The sequence below is a fragment of the Podarcis erhardii genome (genome assembly GCF_964252035.2).
Source record: "Podarcis erhardii genome assembly, chromosome: 7".
Lineage (NCBI taxonomy): Eukaryota > Metazoa > Chordata > Lepidosauria > Squamata > Lacertidae > Podarcis > Podarcis erhardii.
The window spans coordinates 10,355,065-10,364,903 of record NC_138511.1 but is presented as its reverse complement, the minus strand read 5'-3'; the positions used below and the strand labels follow the sequence as shown (position 1 = coordinate 10,364,903).

At 40.6% G+C, this 9,839-nt stretch overlaps 1 long non-coding RNA gene across 1 annotated transcript in view; it reads right to left on the bottom strand.

Annotated features, from left to right (window-relative positions):
- Positions 1 to 1,218: 1,218 nt before the first annotated feature.
- The window catches only part of LOC309347770, an 87,175-nt gene continuing 78,554 nt past the window's right edge, over positions 1,219 to 9,839 (bottom strand). Inside the window, exon 2 of the long non-coding RNA XR_014159030.1 lies at positions 1,219 to 1,419. This is a non-coding gene — a long non-coding RNA (uncharacterized lncRNA). The remainder of the gene's footprint in view (positions 1,420 to 9,839) is intronic.

Genomic DNA, 9,839 nt, shown 5'->3' with positions numbered 1-9,839 from the left:
GAATCAGATTTTTACTGAAATTGTCGCGGGTTAGGGATTTTTTTTTCCAAAAAAATGTTTTTCTGCAGGTTAAGGCCTCGAGGGCTGATTGTTTGACCTATGATATACAGTGGTGCCTCGCAAGACGAAAAGAATCCGTTCCGCGAGTCTCTTCGTCTTGCGGTTTTTTCGTCTTGCAAAGCAAGCCCATTAGCGGCTTAGCGGATTAGCGCTATTAGCGGCTTAGCGGATCAGCTGATAAGTGGCTTAGTGGATCAGCTGATAAGCGGCTTAGCAGATCAGCTGATAAGCGGCTTAGCGGATCAGCTGATAAGCGGCTTAGCGCTTAGAAAAAGGGGGGGGAGGAAAAAAACCCCGCAGGAACTCGCAAGACATTTTCGTCTTGCGAAGCAAGCCCATAGGAAATTCGTTTTGCGAAGCGCCTCCAAAACGGAAAACACTTTCGTCTAGCGGGTTTTCCATCTTGCGAGGCATTCGTCTTGCAGGGCACCACTGTAAACCTTTCTCTTTCCACAGCCAAACCTTTCAGGGGACAATTTGCAACAGTTTGGAACCATTTTCGGGTGAATCGGATTAACGTCAGAGAACTGGCCAAGACTGGTTGGAAGTAGCTCAGACTGGTTGCAACAGGTCTAGGCTGGTTTGAACCGGTCCATGCTGATTTGTGCTGGTCCAAACTGGTTTGAACTAGTCTAGGCCGCTTTGAACTGGTCTAGTCCCTTTATTCCAACGCTTTGCAACATATATACATGCTTAAAATATTGGGGCAACTGACAAAACTGTGATGGAAAGAGCATTTAGACCAGGGATGGGAGATCTCTAAGACTCCAATTTCTATCATATACCTGCCCTTGCAGGTTGGGGTGGATAGGAACTGGGAGTCTACCAACATATGGAAATAACAGGTTCCCCACCTCTGATTTAGATCTGCACCCTCATAAGCCAAAGTGCCAATGTCAACAAGCTCTGCATGCATTACATGGGCAATGGGAAGCAACTGGCAGAGTTTAGCAACAGACCTCATTATTCTGCAAAATGCAGAAATACTTTTTACTCTGCCCAATTTTGCCATGCAGAAGATGGCTGGGGGGTGAGGAAACTGGCTATCTGGCCATGAGGGCACTCGACTGATCTTGAGACCATACCCGTTGCTAAAATGCTAATCTGCAATTTAATTTCTAAAACTTTTTTTAAAAAACAAAAACAACAAGAGCCAGATACTTTTAAAAGTTTTAGTAAAATTATTTATGTACACCAATGCATAATATTTACATTTATATAATAATACTGATGGGCAGGGGAAGAGAACCGAACTGAACCATGGTACAACAAAAAGACACACTGAAATGGTGAAGAAAGAAGATTTTGAGAGGACGATTGAATTTAGGATTCACAGCTACACCCATGCTGCCAGCCAGCCTCAGAACAAACTCCCTTTTCCTGGACAAGTCTCTGCTACTCTGAATAACAAACCAGACAAGCTCATATTAGCTAGTGGGAACATGATGCCCACCTTAGTGAGGGGTTGCTGAGAAAATTCCAACAGGGAAAATAAATGTGGAAAACATTGCATCAGAAAAAAAGAAACCCACCTGCATTTCCAGTTCCACAAATGATTGGCAGGTGCTGTTATGAATCTAGTACCTTTGCAAACAGGTTTTTTTCTGGCCAAAGGGAAAGTTGGAAGTTTTCCGTACACACAAATCCTCTATAGTTGCTGTCCCCAACTTGATGCCCTCCAGATTTGTTGGACTACAACTTGGGTCAGCCACACAGCATGGCCAGCTGTCAAGTTGGTTCGGCCAAACACTGGAAGTCAGCTGCAGGAGACTTGCAAGACTCCTGGTACCACCAGATCTGGACCACTGCTTTAACAAAATTATAACAAAATGCAGTTGAACCCTGCGCAATCTGAAAGCGAAGGACAGCTTTTCTAAAACCTTATATTGCATCATACTTTAAAGGAACACAACTGGCAGCTACCTCAGGGATTCCTTTGGATAATATGCTTATGAAGGACAATCGTCTGGAATTATAGTGCTGTTTTTGGAGTACTACCACTCCCTTCTCTCACCTCATAGCATTCCATTCCCTTTCTTGTTTAGATCACTTTTTCTCTGCTTCCTTTATTATTGCTATTACTGCTTTTTGCATATTAGAAAATGAAAACTATTTTTTTAAAAAAGGATGATACAAGTTGCAGTCCAAAAAATGTGGAGGACGTGGTTGGGGAAGGTGGCTCTAAACGCATTATCCCAGAAGCACTGCCAGGGTGGAAAAACAGAAGCTTGCACAACTCATTTTGTCCCATTTTGCTTACTGCTTTCTGTCCACCCAACTCAGAAAACAGCTACTGATGCAGAGGTTTCCTATGCATGTATGAAGCTCTCTTTCCTGCAAGGGCTCCCCTAGTTTACTTCAAAAGTGACGGCAAATCTGTGCGAGTATTCCTCTGAAGTAAACAAAATACCCATGCCTAAGTTCTACACATGCTTAGTGGTTGAGCTACTGAGTGGGCTGTTGGTCTTTTCAAGAATTCTTCCTCAGCAACCTACTCCCCATGGACTTGTCCGTTGAAAGCAAAACTCCTATCCAGTATCTGCCTTGCCTTGTATTGTATTATGAAACACATACTTAGAACCAAAACCAACCCAGAGATCTCAGTCATTTAACCTCCTTTAAAATAAGATATGCTGGAAGCATAACAAGGCATTTTTTAAAAAAAATAAACCCACTTAAAACAATTAAGGAAATAAAATTAATCTTTTGTAATAAAGGGGGTGGGATAACAGCATTTGATCTTCAACCTCAAGTTGCCATACTAACCTTAATCTAATCCATTTTTTCCTTATTGTTCAAAGTGACGGATCTGGCAAGAGTTGCCAGGTCTTGTTAACCAGAGTGGTGAAAGCAGAGCATTCTGGGAACTGCTTATGCTAGCGGGGAGGGGGTCAGCCACTGGAATTTACGAACAGCCTCAAAGCCACACTTGTTTCGCCACAGTCTACTCTTTGCACATGTAAGTTGTCACAGAATTTCTGCAGAAAATGGCAAGACAACCACTGTTGCGAGTTCTTCATCACACCACTGCAAGCCAGTCACTCTTAATGCCCTCCATGGGGAGAGAAATCGAGGAAAACAAAGGTGTGTGTCAAATTCTTGAAGAATACGGGTGCCAATTTTCAGAGCAGAACAATACTGAAAGGGAAGACGCTACTGTTTATTTCACTGAGAACAGGACCAGAGACATTGGCTTCTGGATAGTTTGATGTTCCCACACAGAAGTAAATTCCAGTTGACAAGCTGGTGGTAAAGATTCACCTCACCTGGAAATTTTGAAGAGCATCCAAGAGCCTTTTTTCCACTTCAGCATTGCTCTTGTAAGTAGAAGCCTCCATCTGCATTGCAGGAGGTTGGAATAGACGACCCTTTGGGCCAATTCTAATTCTATGAACCTCACTCTGCACAGCGTCAGTGAATATAATCCTGCTGTGAGCAAGACTTCAGAAGGCCCATCTTCTCTTGACATTTGGCTTATGGGTATGTCCAGAGAAGGGCTTCTCTAATAGTTTCCTGGTGCGTGCTCTTAGTGTCCAAGTCAGATCATGAAGAAGAAGAAGAGTTTGGATTTGTATATCCCGCCTTTCACTCCCTTTAAGGAGTCTCAAAGCGGCTAACATTCTCCTTTCCCTTCCTCCCCCACAACAAACGCTCTGTGAGGTGAGTGAGGCTGAGAGACTTCAAGGAAGTGTGACTGGCCCAAGGTCACCCAGCAGCTGCATGTGGAGGAGCGGAGACGCGAACCCGGTTCACCAGATTACAAGACTACCGCTCTTAACCACTACACCACACTGGCTCTCATGGTTTTGTACTTACGCCTTGCCCCAATTTATTAGCTGTGAAGAAGCATGGAGGGTGGCCTGTTGACGCACCTTCCTACCAGCCTGATCGCCCAGCTGTCAGCGCTGAAGACCGAAACCAAAAAACATAGGGCACCCACCTGAAAATTTACCAATCAGTTTAATACTTTCCACTGGGAATTGTTGGAAAGAACTAAGAAAAAGGCTGTTACACATTGAGACAGCATCCTTGTTAGGCAAGGGTTCCAGTCCTGACTTACACAATATTATGGCAGAGGCAGCTAGTGAGCAATGAGCTAAATAGCGGTAAAAGGACAAAAAAAGTCAACAGCTCCTAAGCCTTGAAGCGGCACTTTACAGGCTAAACGGCACAAGGGATTGTACCAAAATAATTCTATAAAACCGTCATCCGTCAAGTCGTAAAACGCAAACGTGTCGTAAGATAAAAAACTAGAAATATGTACAGATCTTTGTTAAATGAATTTGTTTAAAAAAAGGAAAGTAAGAAAACCAACCTATCCAGGTTAGAGGGCTGGTTTCTGTCCTTTTTCAGCTTCAGAAGTGGGGTGGGTGGGGAAGAGGGGAGACCCAGGAGCAGCAGGGCTACCTCTGCTAGAGGCTCTTTGGGTCCCCCTCCACAGCCAGCTCTTCTGCCATCAAAGCAGCTGCCTTGGAAGAAAAGTTGCAAAGGACAATCATGCTGTTTGTATCCTTCAGTGCTAAGTTCAAGTAATTTACTGAGCTGAATGCAAAGGGCAGAGATAGAACAAGGCTAAGTGATACAGGCTGTTAACTATTTGATACAGGCAGCTGGAGGGAGAGAAGACAGCATCTGGTTATTGAAAAGAAGACAATCATAATTTGCCCCGTCTAACAGTCATGTGTTAAAACGGTACATAAAAATTATATTTTATATATATATATATATATATATATATATTCTGAGGAACTGAGCTTTTAAAAAAATATTACAGTACCAATGATTCTCGTTATCTACATCTATACAGCATTTCTCAAGCTGCATGAAAATTTAAATGAAATAATTGTGATTTATTAATTTACATAAAAATACTTTTTTACATTTTAAAGGAGAAATCTCAAACGGTTAAAAAAAAGGAGGGGCGTTTTTGCTTTGTTAAGAATAGGCAGCTCCAGCTACTGAGAGTCATGGGAGTTTGTCTGTTCTTCAATAACTTGTTTCACAATTTCTGCAAGTTTTAGTCGGTCCACTTTGTCTGTGAATCCTCTGCCTAAAATAGAAGACATGACCTTGGTTAGTCTCAAACTGGTGAAATGGGCAAAACAAAATAAAAAAAATTCCTTCCAGTAGCACCTTAAAGACCAACTAAGTTAGTTCTTGGTATGAGCTTTCGTGTGCATGCACACTTCTTCAGATACACTGAAACAGAAGTCACCAGACCCTTCTATATAGTGAGAAGGTGGGGAGGGGTATTACTCAGAAGGGTGGTGGGATTGGGTGATTTGCAGATAGCTGTGATGAGCCTGTTGACGACTCTTAACGACTGCAATAGGTCTTACAGGAAAAAGCAAGGGGTGAGAAGGTGAAAAATGGCTTTGTCATGTATAATGAGATAAGAATCCAATGTCTTTGTTCAGACCAGGTCTCTCCATGGTTTTAAGTTTGGTAATGAGTTGCAGTTCAGCAGCTTCTCTTTCCAGTCTATTTCTGAAATTCCTTTGTAGTAGAACAGCTACTTTGAGACATTGAATTCTTATCTTCCAGGGGATTGTTTGCAAAAGATTGGCACCATTTTTGAATGAATTGCAGAACGTCAGATTTTTGCTGAAATTGTGACCGCGCGGCTTTGGGATTTTTTGAAAAAAAGTTGTTCGGACGTTGAGGGCTAATTCTGTTTCGATGATAAAAACCCATCTGTTTCCACCGAAAAACCTTTCAGGGGATCGTTTGCAACAGATTGGCAACATTTTTAAATGAATTGCAGAACGTCAGATTTTTGCTGAAATTGTGACGGCGCGGCTTAGGGATTTTTTAAAAAAAAAGTGGTTCAGACGTCGTCGGCTAATTCTCTTTCCGATAATAAAAACCCATTTGTTTCCACCGAAAAACCTTTGAGGGGATCGTTTGCAACAGATTGGCACCATTTTTGAAAGGAATTGTAGAACGTCAGATTTTTGCTGAAATTGTGACCGCGCGGCTTAGGGGTTTTTTTCAAAAAAAAGTTGTTCGGACGTTGAGGGTTAATTCTGTTTCAATGATAAAAACCCATCTGTTTCCACCGAAAAACCTTTGAGGGGATCGTTTGCAGCAGATTGGCACCATTTCTGTTTTTTGTTGTTGTTTTTTTATATATATTTTATTAGGATTTTTAAACATAAATGCAAAGATAAAAAACAGCATAACATATATCATAACATACTTTCTTAACATCTTTGAACTCCCTCACACCTCCCGCTCCCACTTGCATCATTGTCAATTCTTGCCCGCAATTTATCATCTTGTTTACAATCTTGTGTCACATTCATTTAAATATAGTCCGTTAATTCTCCAATAGGTTTGTAATTTTTCCTCAAACTTACTTATCATCTTAATTCCATCTAATTTAGTGGTGCATAATTATTTATGATCTAGCATCCTTTCTTAACATTCAACCAAATTGCAGTGTTTTTTTAAATAAATCTTGAATTTCTTCCAATCTTCTTCGACCCTCTCCTCTCCCAGGTCTCGGATTCTGCCAGTCATCTCGGCTAGTTCCATATAGTCCATCAGTTGAATCTGCCACTCTTCCAGTGTGGGTAGATCTTGAGTTTTCCAATTCTTAGCGATGAGTATCCTTGCTGCCGTTGTTGCATACATGAAAAATGTTCGGTCCTTCTTTAACACCTTCTGGCCGACAATGCCCAGAAGGAAGGCCTCTGGTTTCTTGGTGAAGGTATACTTAAATACCTTTTTCAGCTCATTATATATCATTTCCCAGAAGGCCTTCACCCTAGGGCAGGTCCACCAGAGGTGAAAGAATGTTCCTTCATTTTCTTTACATTTCCAACATTTATTATCAGACAAATGGTATATCTTGGCAAGTTTAACTGGGGTCATGTACCATCTATATATCATTTTCATTACATTTTCCTTCAAAGCATTGCATGCAGTGAAGTTCAACCCAGTGGTCCACATCCTTTCCCAATCCTCAAACATGATATTATACCCAATGTCCTGTGCCCACTTTATCATAGTTGATTTAACCATTTCATCTTGTGTGTTCCATTTTAACAGCAAGTTATACATTCTTGAAAGTACCTTAGTCTTTGGTTCTAACAATTCTGTTTCCAACTTCGATTTCTCCACCTGGAACCCTAACTTTTTGTCATTTTTGAAGACTTCTTTAATCTGAGCATAATGTAACCAGTCTCGCACTTTATCCTTCATTTTCTCCAAACTCTGCAATTTCCAATTGTCTCCATCTTTTTCTAGTATTTCCCAATATTTTGGCCATTTGGCCTCCATATTGGGTCTTTTTCGGGCCTTAGCTTCCAGAGGTGAAAGCCACCTTGGAGTTTTATTTTCCAATAAGTCTTTATATTTTGTCCAGACATTAAACACTGCTTTTCTGACAATATGGTTCTTAAAGGCCTTATTGATCTTAACCTTATCATACCATAAGTATGCATGCCAACCAAAAGCATTGTTAAAACCTTCCAGGTCCAGTACGTCAGTGTCTTCGAGAAGTAGCCAGTCTTTTAGCCAGCAGAAAGCTGCGGCTTCATAGTACAGCTTTAGGTCTGGCAGGGCAAAGCCCCCTCTTTCTTTCGCATCTGTTAATATCTTAAACTTAATTCTGGGCTTTTTGCCCTGCCAGACAAATTTAGAGATATCTCTCTGCCACTTCCGGAAGCACTCCGTCTTGTCCACAATCTGTAATGTTTGAAACAAAAACAACATTTTTGGCAATACATTCATCTTAATAGCAGCAATTCGGCCTAACAAAGAAAGCTTCAATTTTGTCCAACTGTCCAAGTCTCTCTTAATTTCAGACCAACATTTTTCATAGTTATCCTTAAATAGACTCAGATTTTTTGCTGTTATGTTTACCCCTAGGTACTTTACTTTTTTAACCACAGTTAGTTCTGTCTCTCTCTGAAACCGTTCTGACTCTGTATCTGTCAAGTTTTTTCCCAACACCTTAGTTTTCTGTTTATTTAATTTAAATCCCGCCACCCGACCAAAGTCTTGAATCAGTTGTAATACTCTTTTTGTACTAGATTCCGGCTCCTGCAAAGTCAAAACTAGGTCATCTGCAAAGGCTTTAAGTTTATATTGTTTCGCTCCGACCTGAATCCCTTCCACCAACCGGTCCCCTCTGATCATATTCAAGAGCACCTCCAGAACCGAAATAAACAACAAAGGGGAAATCGGGCAGCCTTGTCGTGTTCCTTTTTCAATTTTGAACTCTTCTGTAACCACATTGTTAACTATCAATTTAGCCTTTTGTTCTGAGTATATTGCATCAATCCCATTCTCAAAACCCCGTCCCACTCCCATTTCTTTTAGATTTCCCTTCATAAATTTCCAAGAGATATTATCAAAGGCCTTCTCTGCATCTATGAAGATTAACACTGCTTTTGTGTTTATGTCTGTTTGCAAAAGTTCCAAGATGTCAATAATGTTCCTTGTGTTAGCAAACATATGTCTACCTGGGAGAAAGCCTGCCTGGTCTTTATGAATTACTTCATTTAAAACTCTTTTAAGTCTACATGCCAAAACATCTGCAAATATTTTGTAATCCACATTTAAAAGGGAGATGGGACGATAGTTCTTGAGTTGTGTCTTTTCAGTTTCCGATTTTGGTATCAATGTGATAAAAGCTTCCTTCCACGATTCCGGCGCCCTCTTCCCCTCCATAATTTCGTTGCTGACCTCCATCAATGGTTGTATCAAATAGTCTTTTAATGTCTTATAATACTTGGAGGTCAGGCCATCTGGCCCTGGAGATTTGCCCAATTGCATGTTCTGAATGGCTTGTTCAATCTCTTGTCGTGTTATTTTGCTATTCAGGATTGATCTGTTTTCTTGTGACAATTTTGTTAGTCCATTTTTTTTCCAAAAATTGTTTAATCTCAACCTCGTCTTGCGGCCCTTGAGTATATAATTTTTTGAAATATCTCTGGAAGCACTTTCTAATCTCCGCGGGGTTCTGAATGTTTCTTCCTTCAATTTCTAGATTTGTGACTGTGTTTAATTTTTGTCTCTTCTTCAACTGCCAAGCTAGCAGTTTCCCACATTTATTTGCTGATTCAAAAGTATTTTGTTTCATTAATTTGATCTTCCACTCTATTTCCTGGTTTATCAGTTTAGAATATTGTGCTTGGTGAAGTTTAATTTCTCTCAAAATCGGCTGTGATTTCGGATTTGATCTTAACTTCTTCTCTAATTCTTTAATTTTCTCCAAAATCTTATCTTTCCTCTCATTTTGTGTCCTTTTCTTTACAGCATTCTGTTGTATCAAGAACCCCCTCATCACAGCTTTGCTTGCATCCCAGATAATTCTTTTTTCCACCGTAGTGTTCATGTTTATCTCAAAGTAATCCTTCAAAACTTTTTGGGCCTTCTTAGTAATCTCCTGATCTCTAAACAAATTGTCATTCATCTTCCATCTAAAGGAACCGGTTGGTAGTAGTGTCATGTCCATCTTCAGTGCGTTATGGTCGGAGCAGGTCTTTGGGCAGATTTCCACCTTTCTGACCTTGGGTGCCAGACCTCTAGTTATCCATATTTGGTCGATTCTTGTCCAAGTCAGCTGGGCTTCAGAGAAAAATGTTCCTTCTCTTCCCAAGGGGTTCTTAGTTCTCCAAATGTCAATCCAATCCATATTGTCTGTCATTTCGAAAAAAAGTCTTTGGTAGTCTGCCATCTTTTGTAATGTTTTGGCTTTGTGACTTATCCATGTTAGTTGATACGACCCCGTTCATATCTCCCATCATAATGATGTTGTTATAGTTCAG